Source organism: Callithrix jacchus, chromosome 22, assembly GCF_049354715.1.
Source record: "Callithrix jacchus isolate 240 chromosome 22, calJac240_pri, whole genome shotgun sequence".
NCBI lineage: Eukaryota > Metazoa > Chordata > Mammalia > Primates > Cebidae > Callithrix > Callithrix jacchus.
In genome coordinates, this window is record NC_133523.1 from 38,743,174 (window position 1) to 38,763,624 (window position 20,451).

At 44.1% G+C, this 20,451-nt stretch overlaps 1 long non-coding RNA gene across 1 annotated transcript in view; it reads left to right on the forward strand.

Annotated features, from left to right (window-relative positions):
- Window positions 1–20,451, forward strand: part of LOC118150084 (uncharacterized) — a 24,123-nt gene continuing 3,672 nt past the window's right edge. Inside the window, exons 1-3 of the long non-coding RNA XR_004737920.3 lie at window positions 1–790; window positions 14,270–14,504; window positions 18,525–18,638. This is a non-coding gene — a long non-coding RNA (uncharacterized LOC118150084). The remainder of the gene's footprint in view (window positions 791–14,269; window positions 14,505–18,524; window positions 18,639–20,451) is intronic.

Sequence of the window (20,451 nt, forward strand, 5' to 3'; positions counted from 1 at the left end):
TTCACTTTTACAGGTCTCTGATTTTGCCGCTATTGCTCTTTTGTCTGTAAGGTTATCCTTTCCTTTGTTTTTGAACTATTGCTCAGAATTCATGACCCAACGTGAAATATCACTTTCTCCATGGAAAGGGGAAAATGTGCATTTTTGCATATTTCAATGATGTGTAGACTGCAAGATCCAATAAAAGGAATATCTATAAACAGTCAAAACACAAACAGAATTCATTGTAACCAAAAATATGAATCCTGAGAGCTTTTGGAGACCTCAATGTGAAATATACATACTAGATTATCAAAACAAAAAACACATGATGATTTCAACAGACATAAAAGAGCATTTGACAAAATCCAACATTATTCACGATAAGAATCTAGAAACTAAGAAGAGAAGGAAACGTCTCTAACCTGGCAAAGAACATCTACCAAAATCCCAGAGTAAACATTATGTTTCATGGCAAAATATGTAAATGCTTTCCACTTGACATCACAAACAAGACAAAGGGCCAGGTGCAGTGCCTCATGAATGTAATTTCACTAGTTGGGAGGATCGCTTGAGCTGAGGAGGATGAGACCAGCCTAGGCAACAGAGTGATAACCAATCTCTACAATAAACAAAAATTATGAAAAATCAGTTTAATAAAAAAACAAGACAAAGATGTCTACTCTTGCCATATTTATTCAAGATTTTACCAGAATTTCTAACCAGGAAAATTCATCAGCTTTAACCGGGGAATCATATGTAGCACAATCTCGTTGAGACCACCACCAACACAGTGAAAAAGAGAAAAAGGGTGAGTAAATGTCTGAAATGGAGGCAGGAACAGAGAGAATGAAAACCCCCGTGAATGGAAGAAAGGGAGCTAAGGGGAAATGGTCCGGTTTACAAATCACGGATCTGAAACGGGGGCTCACATCAACAGTGTCACTGCCAGGCCGGAGGGCCACGCTAGCCATTTCACCAGTGGTGTCGCCCGAGGGGACGCCGACATGCTGGAGGTTCTCACTGGCACGGGCACCAGCAGCCATGTTGGCAGGCAGGAGGGTCCCGCTGCACAGCTGAGGGGTGATGATAGGCTGGGTGGTGATGTCGGCCATTAGAGGGGTCTATTCGGCTGGCAAGAGTGTGACAGTAGCAAGTAGAGGGACAGGCCTGTGTGTGATAACGGGATGCGGGAGGGGCTCTGCTGCGGCTGGGTGCGGGACCCTCACCAGAAATGTGGAGAAATGGCCCGGTCACTGTGGCATGTTGGCTAGTAGACTGGCCAGGGCTTCGAACAGAAGGGCAATAATGAGGAGTAGCTGTCAGGCCCTGGGACTGTCTGAGTGTAAAAGGAGATGGGTTCGGGGTCACTGAGGGACACGTGGGAGCCATCGCTGTAGAAATACAAGTCACAGGGAAATAATCTGGTGAAGCCTCTGAGTGTCTAGGGCTTTCCTGGGTGCCTGGGGCTGACTGCTGCAGAAATCTGGGGATGGCTGGAGAGGAGCCACAGGCTGGGAGACACAGGGGAGGCCCTGAAGGCTGGGGATGAAGAGTTGAAAAAAATGGGGGAGGACTGCAGTAAGGTCTGAGAGCTTGGAGGTGACTCCTGGGTGTGGAGAGCTGATTCCAGTTGAAATCTGGAGATGGTTGGAGAGTAGCTGAGACAGACAGGAGGGTCTCTGAAGGCTGCAGTGAAGACATTAAAGAGCCTGGGGAGGAACTGAGAGAAACTGGTGAGTCTGGTGGTGTGTCCTGGGTGCCTGGAACTGACTCCCACTGAAATCTAGAAATGGCCGGAGAGCAGCTGAGAGAGTCACAAGAGTCCCTGAAGGCTGGGGGTGAAGACATCAGAGAGACTGGGGAGTAACTCAGTGAAATTGGTGAGCTTGGTGGTGAGTGCTGGGTGGCTGGAACTGACTCGAGCTGGCATCTAGAGATGGTTGGAGAGTAGCTGACAGAAGAGTCCCTGAGGGCTGGGGGTGAAGACATCAGAGTGAGTGGGGAGTAATGCAGTGAAACTGGTGAGCGTGGTGGTGAGTCCTGAGTGCCTGGAACTGTCTCCAGCTGAAATCTAAAGAGGGTTGGAGCGCAGTTAGGAGAGACAGAAGCGTCCCTGTGGTCTGGGGAGAGAGAAGTGAGAGAGACTAGGGAGTAATTCAGGGAAACTGGTGAGTTTGGCGGTGAGCCCTGGGTGCCTGGAACTGACTCCAGCTGAAATTTAGAGACGGTTGGAGGACAGCTGCGAGAGACAGAAGAGTCCCTGTGGTCTGGGGATAGAGAAGTGAGAGACACTGTGGAGTAACTCAGCGAAACTGGTGAGTTTGGTGGTGAGCCCTGGGTGCCTGGAACTGACTCCAGCTGAAATCTAGAGATGGCTGGAGGGTAACTAACTGAGACACAAGAGTGCCTGAGCACTGGGGGTGAAGACAAGATAGAGACTGGGGAGGATTTCGCTGAGGTCTGCAAGTTTGTAGGTGATTCTGGGGTGCGGGAGGCTGACTCTCGCTGAGATCTCGGTGTGGTTGGAGAGTAGCTGGAACAGACAGGAGAGTCCCTGAGGGCTGGGGGTGAGCTGCTGGGTGATGGCAGGAAGAACATATGGTATACTGTTGAACAGGGTGACTGTGGAGAATCTCCAGAGGAGGACACGGGAGAGCACAATGGCATAAGCGATTGTCCTGCTTGGTTAGGAAAGGGAAACGCAAAGTTGTGATATTCTGCTGATGATGGATGTGAGCGTGCTGAAGTTCCAAGCGATGGTGAAGAGTACCTCCACGTCCCCGGTGAGGAGCTGCCCCTTGGGTCTGAGTTTCTGGCAGGGGAGAGGGAGAAGCTGGGCGAGGCAGGCATGGATCTGGAGGAGTCAGGGCTGGGGGGCCACTCATAATCTCCTGAGACCTGTGAGTTTCTGGGGGACTCCTGGGTGTGTGGGGCTGACTCCGGCAGAAACCTGGGGGTAGTTTGAGAGTGACCGAGAGACACAGAAGAGTCGCTGAGGGCAGGGGGTGAAGAGATGAAAGACATAGGGGAGGAGTGCAGTGAGGTTTGTGAGTTTGTAGGTAACTCCTGAGTCTGGGGGGCTGACTCCAGCTGAAATCTGGAGTGGTTAGGAGAGTAGCTGGGAGACACAGGAAAGTCCCTAAGGGCTAGGGGTGAGCTTCTGGGTGATGGCAGTAAGAATATGTGGTATATTTCTGATGAACATGGTGACTCTAAAGAATCCCCAGAGGAGGACACAGGAGAGCATAATGGCTTCATGGAGTGTCCATCAGGATTAGGAAAGGGAGATGGGAGCCTGTGGGATTGTGGCGACGACGGAGGTGAGTGTGGTGAAACACTAGAGAATGGTGAAGAGCAGCTCCAGATTCCTGGTGAGGAGCTTCCTCTTAAGTCTGAGCTTCTGGGAGGGGAGAGGGAGAAGCTGTGTGAGGCTGGCATGGATCTTGAGGAGGCCAGGCTGGGGGACCGCTCATAGGAGGAGCCAGATGAGACCCCAGTGTTCTTTGATGCAGACATGATTAGGAAACCCGCAGCTCCCAGGCCCCCTACCAATTTTCTGACCCTCCACAACGAAGGGTAGTGTGCGTGTGTGTGTGTATGTGTGTGCGCGCGCGCCCCTGCGCGTGCTGGCGCAAGAATGTGTGTGTGCGTGTATGCGTCTTTGTGTGGGTGTGTGTGTGCTATATGCTCCTTAAGAAAATGGGAATAAACAAACCAGTGTGACAGACAGAAAGAGGTTCACTTACGCAAGTGTTCCGTCCTGTCCTCTGAGTCCGCTTCCAGGTCAGAAGACGCTGTAAGCTCGAAGTTCACGCAGAGTCTGCAGAACGCTCCAGCCGCTGCTTGATTCTGCGAAGATATGAGCACAGGGCGGCCTGGGCGTCCTTAAGTAGCCTTAGGGCGTGGCCTGGCAGCGGAAAGGGCGGAGCTTCACTCCCCCTTTCTAGGAGTCTCACCCAAGTTTCCCAGGCTCCACCTCTTAGAACCTGCTCTTCTGATTTGATGTCCCGTGAAACATTTGGGACAATCTAAGAACTTACAAGTTTCCTTGGCCAAATAGGTTATGAACTCAGCGCACTTTAACACTGAAAACCATCTAGTGCTGGGGTTCTCACATTGTGCTGTTGAGACAGCTGCATCCTTGCAACCCTCAAACCCGAGATCCACAGGTCTGTGTGGTAACAAGCCCTCCCCCGACCCTGATGCATGGCAGTTTCAGAAGGAGAACCTGTGTAAGTGAAAACACTTTTAGAAACAAGTGGAGATATGCATTGTATAAACTTTCTGCTCTGGAACCATCTGGAGACTTGGAGGCCAGGTCTCCAAGAGTGGTGCATTCACTGGATGAGAGTGGTGAGAAACATCAAGGCGCTGGCTCCAGATAATTAGATTATCTAATTAAGCTGTCAGTTATGCTAATCTGGTTTAGAATTCCGTTTGTGTAAATTCTGTTACTCAGACTGAGAGTGGCAATGCTCAGTCATGACAAATACTTCATTTTATGTAAACATTTACATCAAAATGGATCTTCTGTTCTACTCTCACTTGCCCTATTCAGGGTCAATAGCTTTCTGTTACCAGAGTTGATGTCTCTCAGTCCCAATGAAGACAGTGATGTTATCACAGGAATATTTTGTGGATCTCTGTATTGTAGAAGAAATGAGTGCCATTTTGCCTCACTGGGCGGGAACAATTAGCTTTAAAACACAGGTTCATAGCTGAGGATGACGCAGCATATTTTGAAACTTCTTGATTCAAAATGCTATTTTTGAGGTCTTAATCTGGCAGAGGAGATGGTGGCATAATTACACATTAGCTCCTTTCTGTCAGTTGTTGACATGGAAGCCCCTTTTCAAGGATGTGGAAGGGGGAAGGGAAGGGGCTGTGACAGCAAAGGGCAGGGGTGGCCCAGCTGCTGATGAAGGAGTGATCAGATGACTGAAGAAGAACATAATCTTTTCCCAGACACTGGCACAACTCTTAAGGCTCATTATCTAGAAACTGAAGTGCAGGAGATCAACCTGAACTCAACCTGAATTCTAGAGTGTCCAGGATCAGGGAAAAAACATAATATTCCCACGCGGGGGTTGCTGTGATTTGACAACAGTCCTGAGAGGGGCAAATTCATGTTCTGCCCACTAAAGCGCAGGAGCCTCAACAGAGAAGCTGGTTGGGTGCATCTGAGGTGAACTACAGGTCACATAGTCATTGGCAATACAGCTCTTGTTGCTCTAGGAATGTGCTGTCCAACAGAAATAGAAATGCAAGCTCCAGATGAGATTTGAACATTTCTAGAACCATATGTTAAAGAGTACAAACACATGAAGTTAACCCTAATAGTTTTTTCTTCTTTTTGAGACGGAGTCTCGGTCTGTTGCCAGGCTGGAATGCAGTGGAGCAATCATGGCTCGCTGCAACCTCCGTCTCCCAGGTTCAAGCAATTCTCCTGCCACAGCCTCCTGAGTAGCTGGAATTACAAGCATGCTCCAGCATGCCCAGCTAAGTTCTGTACTTTTAGTAAAGACAGGGTGTCGCCTTGTTGGCCAGGTTGGTCTCGATGTCTTGACCTCGTGATCCGCCTGCCTTGGTCTTGTAAAGAGCTGGGATTACAGGCCTGAGCCACCTCACCCAGCCCCTTAATAACTTTTTATTTAAGTACCACATCCAATACATTATCATTTCCACATGAAATCATCATAAAATTTTACTAATAAGACAACTTACCTTTTTTGTTTATGTAGTAAGTCTTCAAAACACAATGTTTTACACTTACAGCCTATCTATCTCTATTTCGACTTATCATAGTGAAGTAGTCAGTACAAGTTGAAAATCCCTTGTCTCATATGCTTAGGAGTGGAAGTGTTTCCGATTTTGAAACGTTTTGATTTTTTGAGTATTTGCATAAACAGACTGAGATATCTTGGGTGTGGTAACCGGTTCTAAGCACAAAATTCATTTACGATTTTTTTAAGGGAGGTGGTTGTTTTGAGATGGAGTCTTGTTGTGTTGCCCAGGCTACAGTGCAGTGGTATGATCCCAGTTCACTGCAACATCCGCCTTCCAGGATCAAGGGATTCTCCTGCCTCAGCCTCCTGAGTAGCAGGGATTACAGGTGTGTGCCACCACGCCCAACTAATTTTTGTATTTTTAGTAGAGATACGGTTTCACCATGTTGGTCAGGCTGGTCTCTAACTCCTGACTTCAGGTGATCCACCTACCTTGGCCTCCCAAAGTGCTGGGATGACAGGTGTGAGCCACCTTGCTCAGCCCATTTATGTTTTATATACAAAGATGTGCACATAGTGTGAAGATGTTTTTATACATTATTTAAAATCATCTTGTGCATAAAACAGTGTTTGTGTTGAGCACTAATGTGCTGAATTCTAGTCTTGTGTCCTCTTGTTAGTGCTCAGAAAATTTCAGATGTTGGTTCATTTCAGATCTCAGATTAGGGATGCTCCATCGGAGTCACATATAGTTACTGGCTACCATGTTGACCATGACACCCTAGGAGGTTAACCCTCATTATGTGGGTTGTTGAAGTCATCTTGTCCTACTAAATTCCTTCAACTTCAATGGTTCACCAGCTGTGCCCATTTGCGTTTGCAATTTTGAAGCTTGTATTGTAAGTTGAGCTCCTGCTATGCTAGATGGAGTTTAAAATTTTAGTTTCCTGCTAAGTAAACTTGTTTCTGCCTTGATCCTACACTTGTGGGTCACATGTAAAAAGAATCAAAGTAGATTCAAATTGAGAGTCCATGTGAACTACTAAATTCTGAAGCCTTTATTTCTAGAAACAGAGGAGATGAGTAAAAGGCGATGCTTAACATTTACTGGATATTACTCATTTATTCAACAAGCACCTTTAGGGCTCAATTTGTATAATATTTCATATATTTCTTTCACTGTTCCAAGAACTTAAGACATAGTAAATCATTTAGTTCCAAGGACAGTATAAAATAGAAAGTATAACACCATAGAATATTATGCAGCCATCAAAAATGATGACTTCGGGTCCTTTGTAGGGACATGGAGGAACCTTGAAACCATCATTCTCAGCAAACTGACACAAGAACAGAAAATCAAACACCGCATGTTCTCACTCATAGGCGTGTGTTGAACAGTCAGAACACATGGACACAGGGAGGGGAGCATCACACACTGGGTCTGTTGGGGGGAAATAGGGGAGGGACAGAGGGGGGTGGGGAGTTGAGGAGAGATAGCATGGGGAGAAATGCCAGATATAGGTGAAGGGGAGGAAGGCAGCACATTACGCTGTCGTGTGTGTACCTATGTAACAATCTTGCATGTTCTTCACATGTACCCCAAAACCTAAAATGCAATTAAAAGGAAAAAAAAATGGAAAGTATAATTATCCATACTTTTTTTGAGACGGAGTTTTCGCTCTTGTTGCCCAGGCTGGAGTGCAATGGCGCAATCTCGGCTCACCACAAACTCCGCCTCCTGGGTTCAAGCAACTCTCCTGTCTCAGCCTCCCGAGGAGCTGGGACTACAGGCATGTGCCACCATGCCCAGCTAATTTTTGTATTTTTAATAGAGATGGGGTTTCACCATGTTGACCAGGATGGTCTCAATCTCTTGACCTCGTCATCCACCCGCCTCGGCCTCCCAAGGTGCTGGGATTACAGGCATCCGCCACTGTGCCCGGCCTCCACATCTTAAAGATAAGGAAAACAAATGACAAAGAATGGAAATATTTTAGGAAGTGGTGGAGCCGAAATTTAAACAGGGGTTTCCTGGCTCCAGAGTCTGTCCTGGTAAGTGCCATGTCTCAGAGTCTTCCAAGTAACTGTCACTCTCAATCTTCCTACCAACATTGCAGGAGAGGCCTTGTCTCCCCATTGATGTTAAATCTTTATGAGGTTATTGGTATTAACTGTAAATAACATGACTGATATAAAATATTAGACATTACTGAAAAAATCCAATAAAACCATTCCCCCTCATCCATCATTTGGACCCCTTCTCTGTGGCAACTGCAGTTAACAGGTTCTCAATATGTTTTTTTGAGGAATATACATACATATATACACACATACCATTCACCCTTAAAAGGGGACTGCAGTCAGGGAGCCAAGTGGTCTTGCCCAGGTTGACTCATGAGCCCAGTAGTTCGAGACCATCCTGGGCAACATGGCCTAAAATTTTAGCAATCTTCAAAGTGATGTGGGTTTTGGGGGATATATGCTAATGGGTTGACTGGTGGCTGGCAGCCCCTGGGTGCCTTCAGGATGAGGCTGGGGCTCCTCACAGGAAAGATTACGCCAACACTAGAGGGGTGGGATTTTCAGCCCCATGCCCAGTTTCTGGGGAGGGCAGAGAGACAGAAGGTTGAACTGATCACCAATAGCCTAGGGATTCATCCATTAGGCCTATCAAATGAAGCCTCCATCGAACCCTAAAAGGACTGGGTTTACAGACAGACCTTCTGGATGTAACACTTGGGAAAGTGGTGCGCCCTTTCCCCAAAACCTGGTCCTATGCATCTCTTCACCTGAATGCCCTGCTATTTCCTTCATAACAAACTGGTAAATATAAGAATTTCCCTGAGTCCTGTCAGCTGCTCTAGGCAGATTAATGGAATTCAAAACAAAACAAAACAAAACAAAACACACACACACACATATACAAGAAAAACAAAATAGTGGTAGAAAACTGATTGACAGCCAGCCAGTCAGAAGCATGGGTAAAACAACCAGGGGCTTCCCACTGTCATTGCAGTGGAGGCCAATCCTCTGTGGCTGTGCCCTGGACCCATGGGATCTCATGCTATGCCCAGGTGGATAGTCTTCCCTTTCATTTTATGAACACACAGCTACTGTCCACAGCAGAATTGCTTGTGTGCTTGCTTGATGGAGAGAAATCACCACAGAGGTGGTCACCGAAGTCTTCCGTGTCGACTGCTGCGGTGTGAGAGCCAAGGAAAACACATTTTGCTTTTGTTTTTGCCACTCAACCTATAGTGGAAAAGAGGTCGATCTTCTCACACTATTGACGATCACCAGATTGATAGAAATGTTTGCTTTTGGTCAGCTAGAAATACGAGAAGGATATTTGCATTAATCTCATTTCCTAGTTGATATTGATATGTTTTCATCATTTTTCGGTTTATAGCCTTTGAAAATATTTCGCTCATTTCTCAAAGTTTTTATTTTAAGAAGTCGTTTTAGATACAGGGTCTCTGTGTCACTCAGTTTGAAGTGTGGTGGCTCAGTCAGTGCTTGTTATAGTCTTTAATATCTAGGTTAAACCAAGAATTCTGGAATCGACCTCCTGAGTACCTTGGATCACAGTCACACATCACCAAGGCCTGGCTGTTCACTCATTTTTCAGTTGTTCATTCCTCCTTTCTCCGTGTTTCCTGACCACACTCTCTTTAAAAAATTAGCTACTATCTGTTATATGAGTTGAGGATAATTTTCTCCAGTAATTTGCTATCTGTTCTTCTTTTAATATGCGATCAAATTCACAGACTTGCCCTCATCACACCTAGGTTGAGAAGCATTGTTTTAACAAAAAAATCCGTGTGTCCCTTTTTCAGTTTAACACTTTGTTTCACAGCTAGTTTCTTTAATAATGTCTGCATATTGCTATGACTTTATTTATTTTTCCTGATGAAAATGATACATATGCTTAAGATAAGGTTTTCTTAGGTTTTGACAAAACAGTGAAAATGCAAGCCCCCATTTCTACACCAACCTCCTCTTCCTCGTTCATTCCATTTCTCTTCCAGAATGAGCATCATTAACAATTTTGCCATTGTTGTCTCAGATCAGTTTCTACATATTCGTGTATGGTTACAAATAGACTTAGAGCATTTGCGTGTGTGTTTTCACTTAAGTGATGCCATATTGAATGTGTATTCCAAATCTCATTTATATTAACAATGTAGCAAAACTGCCCATATTCTCAGACCATTCCATTATCACTCACCAGGGATATAAAGCATTATTGGTTTTAGTGTAAAAGCCCTTCAAATGTTTATTTCAAGCATGGTGCATATTTCACATAAAGACACGTAAGGAAAAATTAAACTCATACTTGACCCTTGATTTACACGAGTCAATGTACATTCTTAAAAATCCCATTCCCCCAAATGGCATAATATTTGGTAACCGTTTCTTTCCTCGCAGGTCATATATCACGGATAGTTGTCTACATGAATAGACAATCAAATTATTTGCAATGCTTGCCTAGGATTCTTTAGTTTTTAGGGATGTTACCACCTTAATCTCCAATGAACTTACATTTTCAATTTCAGCATATCCAAGGTAGACCTAAGCATGTTCTTAAATTTTTCCCAGTTTGATAGGCTAAATTTGCCCAGGCTCACATGTTGTGCCATTCTGTTTATAGGAACTATCCAGACTAAATAAATATATGCAGATAGCATAGAGCTTTCTACGTAGCCGTTACCTGGAGCGACGGTTGTGGCTGTGGTTGGGGTTGGGGCTTGGAGATAGAAAGAGGAAGTGACTAATGTTTACAGGGCTTTTCTTAGGGGGTTAATTGGAATGTTATAAATTGTAATGTAATTAAAAGTTTCAAATTTTGATTTAAAACTGTGTACAATTATGAATATACAAAAGGTCATACAATTCATTACCATGGAGACAGGGGCAGACATAGGGGGAAAGGATGAGTAAATGTCTGAATTGGAGGCAGAAACAATGAGAGGGCCTGTGAATGAAAGAAGCTGAGAGCAGGGAAAATGGTCATATGTACAAATCAGAGATCTGATAATGGCGGTTCACACCAAGTGCCACTGCCAGGAAGGAGGGTGAAGCTAGTGATATTGCCAGTAGTGTCGCCCACAGGAACGCTGACAGGCTGGGTATTTGCACTGGCATGGGCACCTGCAGCCATGTCAGCAGGCAGGACGGTCCTGCTGATGTTGGCCTTTAGACAGGCCTCTTCTACCAGCAAGTGTGTGACAGTAGAAAGTAGAAGGACAAGCCTGTGTCTGAGCCTGGAACGCAAGAGGGGCTGGGTGTGGACCCTGACCAGGAATGTGGAGAAATGAGCAGCTAAGTGCATCATGTTGCCCAGATTTTCAAGGACTTAGAGCTAAATGATGACAGCGGGGAGTAACTGTGAAGCCCTGGGAGTGTCTGAGTGTAAAACAAGATGGGTTCAGTCCCCTTGGGGAATATGTGGGAGCCGTTGCTGTGTAGATGGAGGTCACTGAGTAATAATCAGGTGAGCTCTGTAAGTTTTTAGGGGTCTCCTGAGTGCAAAAGGGTGACTCTTGCAGAAAACTATGAATGGTTGCAGAGTAGCTGGGAGGCACAGATGAGGCTTTAAGGAATGGTGGTATAGAAGTGAGAGGTGGGGGAGGAGCACAGAGAGGTTAGGGTGACACTTGTGTGTTAGGGGCCAACCCCAGGAGAAATCTGGGGATGGCTGAGAGGAGTGGGGAGACACTGGAGAGTCTTCAAGGGATGGGGATGCAGAGATGGGAGACATGGGGGAGGAGCATGGGGAGGTCTGTGTTTCTAGGTGATTTCTGCGTGTGAAAGGCTAAGTCCTAGAGAAATGTGGGGATGGCTTGAGGGGAGCTGGGATACACAGCAGAGTCCCTGAGGGCTGCAGGTGACGAAATGGGAGACATGATTGAGGAGGGCACTGAGATTGGTCAGTCTGTAGGTGATCCCTCAGTGTGGGGGGCTGCTGTTGCAGAACTCTTGAGATGATGGGAGAGTACCTGGGCCATACAGGAGAGTGGCCGAGGGGCTGGAGTAAAGAGTTGGGAGACATGGGGGTGGAGCTCTGTGAGGACTCTGAGTGTCCAGGTGTTTCTTGGGTATGAGGGGCTGACTGGTGGAGAAAGCTGAGGTGTGGAGAGTTGGGAGACATGTGGGTGTGGCCCCGTGAGGGGCCTGAGTTTTCAAGTGCTTCCTGGGTGTGGGGGCTGACTGGTGGAGAAATCTGGGGAGGTGTAGAGAGTAACTGGGAGACATGGGTGTGTCCCTGAGGGCAAGGCGTGAAGTGATAGGAGACGGGGAGGAGTGCAGTGAGGTCTCTGAATTTCTGGGTGTTTCCTGTGTGTGTCAGGTTGACTGCTGCAGAAATCTGGGGCTGGCTGGAGAGGAGCTGGGAGAAACCGGAGAGTCTCTGAGGGATGGGGCTGAAGAGATGAGGCATGTGGGAGGTACACAGGGAGGTCTCTGAGTTGCCAGGTGATTCCTACCTGTGAGAGGCTGACTGCGATAGAAATCTGGTGATGATTGGAGAGGAGCTGGGAGACACAGGAGAGTAGCCGAGGACCTGGAGTAAAGAGCTGGAAGACATGGGGCCAGAGCCCTGTGAAGTCCCTGAGTTGTTACATGGGTGTTGAGGCCTGACTGTTGCAGAGATTTAGGGATGGTTGGAGAGTAACCTGGAGACTTGAGAGAGTCCCTGAGGGCTGGGAGTGAAGAGATGGGAGACATAGGGGAGGACCCCAGTGAGGTCTGTGAGTTTCTATAAGTAATTCCTGGGTGACAGACAGTCACCGATATGAAATGTTCATGGCTTACGTATTTTTTATTTTTACCTTATTTTCTAGTTCTCATCATGGCTCATATGTAACACTCAAAACGTAATTAAACCATCTAGTCTATTATTCAGCTATATCATTTCTTTCTTTACATGACTTGTAAGATAAGATGTCAGCTAAATTTTCATTTGAGCGTGTTTTTTTCACATCCCCTTTGTGCTTCTTGAAGATGGGCAAAACCAGTCAGACTTGGAACTTTGCTCAACCGTCTTTCTTAGGAAAAGACCGTTTCATGGGCACAGTCTTTCAACCCCACTGGGCCATGTAAGACTAGGCCTGGAGCCTGAAATATGTCTTTCCAAAGAGATACTTAACCTGTTTCAGACTCACTGAGTGTTCCTTCAAAGTGTGGGTCAGTGGTCTCCAAGGGATGCCTTCAAAGTGTGGGTCAGTGGTCTCCAAGGGATGCCTTCAAAGTGTGGGTCAGTGGTCTCCAAGGGATGCCTGCAATGTTCAGCATTTCACACTTTATGGAAAGGGCCAAGATCCTTCAAAGGTGGCTTCAAGAGATGGGTGCAAATAGGCAAACTGAGCTGCACTGGTTCCAGGGTTGCAGGGGTACCATGGGGGACTGAGGTATATTACTGAAACTGATACTTTTCTGCTTCTTCTCTGTGTAAGTAAAATGTTCCATCCAGTGCTTTTCTGCCTTGTGCCTTCCTTGGTGACTCCCATGACAAAATGCAATGGGCGTGAGTGTCCAGAGTCCTCCTCTGGGACTGGTAGTAAGTGCTCTCTGTTCTGCTCCTCTGCTACTGACAACCACACACATTTGTATAATGCAGCAGAAATGTTTCAAAGATAATTTGCAATAATGATGCTTTGTTGTGTTTTCCAGTACTGACAACAATGTCCTCAACTTTCCCTGAGTATTTTACTGTATTTTTAAAGGAGGGGAGATCATTTAAATGCTTGGACTTAATGGGATTAAGACCATGGAGCATATCCATGGTTTATGAAAAATAGCCCTGTGACTGTAATGGGTGAGGGCAATCCCTGCCATCCTTTCTGATTCCAACATTTTTTTTTCCTCAAAATTCAGTGGTGCTGCACTGCTAACACTACCCAGACTTCTAGTTAGAAATGACTGTAGTATTTTCATAATTATGTGAAGTGATGTGTGTGCTCCAACAGGACTACCACAGGTCTGACACTGTGGTCTGGATAAGGACCAAAAGAGGAAAATACTCAGTAACTATTTGGGGAATGTGCTGGTTATGTGGCGGCAGGCCAGACGCAGTGGCTCACCCCTGTAATCCAAGCACTTTGTGATTGCCTGAGCTCAGGAGTTTAAGACCACCCTGGCCAACATGGTGAAACCCCATCTCTACTAAAAATACAAAAGATTATCTGAGCATAGTGCCACACACCTACAGTCTTAGCTACTCAGGAGTCTGAGATGCAAAAACAGCCTGAACCCGGGAGGTGGAGGCTGCAGTGAGCTGAGATTGTGCCACTTGACTCCAGCTTGGGCGATAGAGTGAGACTCCATCTCGATCGATCAATCAATCAATCAGTCAATGTGTTGGCAGAGTGGGCATCTCTGGGGATGTAGAAATAGCTTCTTTTTCTCAGGCTTTGCTAGGTACAAGGTACAGTTTAATAGCAGATGGGCATTATCGTGATTGGTTCTTTTCTCTTATCTGCAGAGAGCTTTTCCTTTTAAACATATCCTACTTCCAAATCATTCACGTGCCTAACACTCTCTCATCAATCTCTCTCCATCAGGGCTGCACAGTTTCACTTGCTTCCTTTGAGGACTATATATTAGGATTGCAGATTCCATATGTGTAAGATTCTACCATGGATCCTGATGCATCTTCCTGAGAAAGCACTCTCTTCTGATTGAAAACCACTGGATCACAGAGAATAAGGGGAAATAGGGGCAGAAATAAGATCTCAGATTATAATGGTATATCTTGGACATGAGGCCATTAGAATCCTGTTCCACCAGGAGCAGAAGGTAACTGTTTGCACAGAGAAGTAACTGCTCCATATATACAATTTTTTTCCTGTTTCTCTGCTAAGCTAAGGTTTTTATCCTGTAGGCATATGGGTTGGATCTAATGTCAATTGTTGATAAGACAATACCATCACAAATTCTTAGTAAAACATTTTACATATCTGCATACTATTTCATTATGGATAAGCCTCATTTTTTTCTATTTATTCTGCTAAGATTTTTCTTTTTCTTAAACAATTTTACATAATTATAATGCAGTAATACTCCATTGGCATTCATTTTTGTCCATGTCAGAGACAATGTTTTTTAAAAATATGAAGCAAGAGGTCTAAGTATTTAGATGACTCTTGATATATAGAAATTACTTTCTAGAAAAGCTATCTGAATTTATGCTCTTAACAATGAATGAAAGTGAGAGATTTATCCATCCACCCATGGCTTGTTCTTTCTTTGTCCATCAGGTTGTATTATACAATTAAAAAGATACATTTTCTGTCTATAGCTGTACCATCCGGAATGTGTCCAATCTCAAAAACTAAGCAGGGTCAGGCCTCATTAATACTTGGATGGGAGAACATCTGAGAATACCAGATGCTGTAGACTTAAAAGAAAACCAGAACAACTTTTCTGATTTGATATCATCAATGAGGTTAAACCTTTTTTCCACACACATGAATCACTGAATCTGTTCTGAGTTATGTTGTCTGCATGTGTAAGTGGGTAGGCAGTATTTTCAATGTAAAAAATCATGCTGAGCAGAGCCTTCTGGGTTTGTCTCTGAAGCAGAACTTGATTGGAGAAAGTAATCTTTGGCAGTCATACAAAATAGGTTCTGTTTCCATTTGTGAAGGTCCTCAAAGGCATTTATTTTTCTTGCTAGTGTCCTGTCTCTACGATGCTGGTTAGGAGATCCCCTCACTTACTCTGCCTGGCAGCTTCTGAAGACAACCAGACCTTTATGTTTCACAGCGGACGGGTCTATGCAAAAATCTGAGGAAGCTGAAAGGCTAAAGAAAGAAGTGACACATCTGGTTTCTGAGAAAAAAGAAATTTAACAGGACTTTGTGATCAGAAGCTATGTCTAAGTCTCCAGTGGCAGTGAAACAAGATGGTGAATCCAATGCCATTACCCTCCAGACTGAGGACTTATATACCACAGGGAAAGGGTATATGTGCTTAAGAAGGAGTATGTAGGATAAATGAAGCATAGTAATTTCCAGATAGTTTTAACCTAAGGGCAGGATTTACAGTAACTACATGCCCTTATACAAGAAACAATAGATAAACTGGACATCTTAGAGGTCTTCCCGAACAGGAGTGAATCAGAAGTCAACATGGCACATTAGCATCCAAGATGGAGTTGCTTTGGCCTCTGTACTTGAAATGTGAAGATAAAGAGTTCTTAAAGGTTTTTTTCTTGGGTTCAAAGGAGGCTACTGCCTTGGAGAAGTGTCCTCTGGCTTCTAAAACTTCTAGACACAAGAGAAAGTCTTTTATAATCAAAGAGATTTTAAGGGCCTAACGTCAACAGTATGTGGGATGCGCCATGGTCCATGCAGATCCTATGAAGTTCACGGGAAAGGGCTGTGAATCTTATCTAATCTGCAGCAGTTTGGTACCCTGTAGTGGTTTTGAGCATGGCCTCTAGAACCACCCCATTTAATGGATTCAAACCGCAGTTCCCTCTAGTTTTTTTTTTGAGATGGAGTTTTGTGCTTGTTACCCAGGCCGGAGTGCAATGGCGCGATCTTGGCTCACTGCAACCTCCGCCTCCTGGGTTCAGGCAATTCTCCTGCCTCAGCTTCCTCAGTAGCTGGGATTACAGGCACGCGCCACCATGCCCAGCTGATTTTCTGTATTTTTAGTAGAGACGGGGTTTCACCATGTTGACCAGGATGGTCTCGATCTCTTGACCTCGTGATCCACCCACCTTGCCCTCCCAAAGTGCTGGGATTACAGGTGTGAGCCACTGCACCCAGCCCCCCTCTAGTTTTTAATTGTGAACCTCTCTTTGCCCCAGTCTCTTCCATTTTAAAGTGGAGATTATAGTTATTACCTCATAGGGTTGTTGTGAGGATTTTACGATTAATATCTGTAGAGTACTTCAAACGCCATCTGGCACATACCACTATACACAGATCTTCTATTATTATGACTCTGAAGGTGTTTTTATCTATTGGCCACAGTATGTTACAAGCCCATTTTAATTTTTCTGCCTTAGGTAAGCTACTCACCAAAATCCCTAATCCACATTGTTACTATGTACTGATGGATCCACAGGATAATGGTGCAACCCAAGAAGCTGCTCAGCCTTTAAGACTATGAAGTAATGCTACATCCGATTTAATTCTAGTTTTAATCTCTGCTCAATATTCTTTAAATTTTTCCTAATTCAATGTTTGTTAATGAGTTTGAATGTTAACACAAATAATCACAAAACCCTACAACTTAATTTTAATTAGTTTATTTTATTTAACCCCTAACATTTTACTTAAAGACAGAAACTTTAGTTTTCTTTTTATAACAAAAATGCAACTGAACTGTACCATTGATATCTGAGGACAATGTTCAAAAAATTCCAATGTTCAAAACACAGTAATCACTGCATCTTCCCATTTGACACAGGAGAGATAATTGGATACTGAATATTCATGCACAGGTAGAGGCTACACCACACAGTGATGCTATGGTGATTGGGCATCCAATTTCTCGAGGATACATCTTGTAACTGGCTGTATTAGATACAGGTCTAGATGATCAACACTACCAGCAATATCAAATTAAAGCACTGGATTATAAAAAGATGCCCCAAATCGAAGATACATCTTGGAACTGGCTGTATTATATGCAAGTCTAAATGATCAACACTACCAGCGACATTGCATTAAAGCACGAGATTATGAAAAGATGCCCCAACTCCCTCTGCCCAGTGCAACGTATACCTGCTATCAATAAGGGACTCCCCATATAATTAGTAGAGAATAGTAATAACAGAGAAAATAATAAATGGCTTTGAGGTTTCTTTAGAAAAAAGAACTCTGGCTTTGCCATAGGTTTTGTTCTTTTTTAGCCTATTTCCAACTACTAAATCTTCAGCACATTCTACCTATTATCACATCTACACATAATCATTATTTTTATACAAACTACCAATTCAGGTTAATGACATGTCCTTGAAGTTTTTCGAAAGTACAGAAAATCCATAAACTGCCACCTCTAGAAAGTTTCAGACTGCCACAAAGTGTCCTGTAGGCATAGTGTGGCCTTTGCCCTCTCATAAGGCAAGTGATGTGGTGAAGAAAAATGTGAACAAACCAAATATAGAATAAGAGAAAGATACCATGGTTACAAAAATCACCAACCTAATAGATCTTCAGTGATGCAAGTGCATAGATACCAACAATTCAGACGTAAGTAAACACTGTCAAGGAATAGACTAATAGAACTTGGGCAAGCAAGAGGAACAATATCCCAAAAAAAAAAAAAATCCAAGTTTCAAGAACTTAACCTGATAGAAAATTCCAGAAATTGTCCTTGAGGAAAACAAGAAATGATCATGAAAATTGTCTTGACTTCAGAATAAAAATTCAATAGACCACAGAAGACATAAAGGAATCCAGATGGGTGATATAAAATAATACAGAAAGATTTATCAGTCAATAACGTATGTCCATTGAAATGTCATCCCCAGCGGATTACAAAACATTATCACACTGCCAATAAAACAGAAAATCTAACTTTGCTGTTCCAACATCAAGATCCACTTGGCAAATAACTAAAGCAGCATTTTTTAAATATAACAACACCATTTTTACTGCAAGGTTGATCAAACAAAGTCATTGTTATAGGTAGACCCCAAATAAATCCAAATACAGATTGAATTACCCTAAACAGTGATAACTTCCTACATCACCACCTTGATGGTTGTTTTACAAAAGCAGTTTAAGAAAGCTTTATTTACTAACAACCAAAGTTTCTGAGTATCAGCTTGGTAATTTGACCTGGTTTTATTATTTTCAGTTTTAAAACTTATAATCAACATCTGAACCATCTTCCTACACGAGGAATTTTTCAAAAGAGGAATGGCCATCGCCCAGAGATCCTGTCCTTGGAAGTGGATGCAGTAAAGTGAAGGTTTGGACTCCCCCTGTGTGTCTTTGGTTGTGAGATAGCTGTGTTAAATTAGGTAGGAGGTTATATATACATATCTTTAAAAATAAACCCTTTTTTTTTTTTTGAGACGGAGTTTCACTCTTGTTACCCAGGCTGGAGTGCAATGATGCGATCTCGGCTCACCGCAACCTCCGCCTCCTGGGTTCAGGCAATTCTCCTGCCTCAGCCTTCTGAGTAGCTGGGATTACAGGCACGTGCCACCATGCCCAGCTAAATTTTTGTATTTTTAGTAGAGATGGGGTTTCACCATGTTGACCAGGATGGTCTCGATCTCTTGACCTCGTGATCCACCCGCCTTGGCCTCCCAAAGTGCTGGGATTACAGGCGTGAGCCACTGCGCCCAGCCAAAAATAAACATTTTAAAAAGTGAAGAAAATGTTGATAGATTGGCTGAGCAAAAGGTGGCTTAGTTTTTCCTTTAGTGCTGGTTATTGAGTACCAATTGTATGAATGACAAATTGTCCACTTAACTGGTGTGACTGGAAGGTAGAGTCCACCTACCACAAGGCTCTCCGGAAAATGCCAGGCACTAGTGCCCTTGACTTCCAACCTTCCTGAAAGCTAAGGCCCAGTCACAACTTAGGATCCACCAGACCCAGGTACCTGCCTCAGCCCTGGAATCCCAAAAAAGAAAATTAGTCAGAGACGTGACTGCAAAATTTTTAAGGGCTCCAGACCAGGATTCTGGCACTTGTTTCTTTCTGTATAGCCATAACTGTGGTCGTAACAGGTTCTTGCCAATTCTTGGAGCCACATGTCCTCTTAATAAACTCCTTTTCTGAATCAACTGGCTAGAGGTGGCTCATGTGCTTTCCAACTAAGAACCCAGGCTGCTACAATTTGTAGAGAGCTATATGCTATTTATTTTTCTTTCCTTTCCTTTTTTTTTTCTTTGAGATGGAGTCTTGCTCTGTCACCCAAGCTGGAGTGCAGTGGTGTGATCTTGGCTCACTGAAATCTCCACCTTCTGGGTTCAAGTAATTCTCCTGCCTCAGCCTCCCAAGTAGCTGGAATACAGGCATGTGCCACCAGGCCTGGCTAATTTTTGTATTTTTAGTAGAGACGGGGTTTTGCCATGTTGGCCAGGCTGGTCTCAAACTCCTGACCTCAGGTGATCTGCCCACCTCAGCCTCCCAACATGATGGAATTACAGGCATAAGCCACTGCACCTGGCCAATATATGCTATTTTTGGATGTGAGCCATCAATCCTTTGCAGGACATTTTTCTTGGTGGCCTTGGATTGGCCCAAGTTTTCCCATCTTTCTTGCTTATAGTTCTAAATAATAATTGTAGGGCCAGTAGTCTTTGTACAAGCCGGGTACTCACTCATTTTCATCTATTCACTTTCCCTAACAAGTTCTTCCTTGAACAGCTATATTCTTAGGCTCTTATAGTTCTTATAGTTGACGTGTAGAAGTATTTTATCTTTAACTCCTTCCTACTCAACAGTGAAGTCAGCTATAGGGCTGCTCACTATGCAGTCTAGCATTTGTTACTGTGCCATGGAGGTGACTGCTTCATGCAAATATGTTTTTCTCGCAGTCATTTCCAGCCTTTTCTTGGAGACAGAATGACTCCAGGATAGATAATGTACTTTGTTCTCTTTATTGTGAAGGATCTCAGTCTGTAGTTAAGGGGGGTCCACCTCACTTCAGAGAAATGTACCTGCTGAGGATATCTATTTTCACCCACACTCCTGCTCAGTTGTTAATGATTTTGCACTGTTTCCACTTTATTTTGTGATTTTTATCCTTCACTTTATATCTAGGTTTA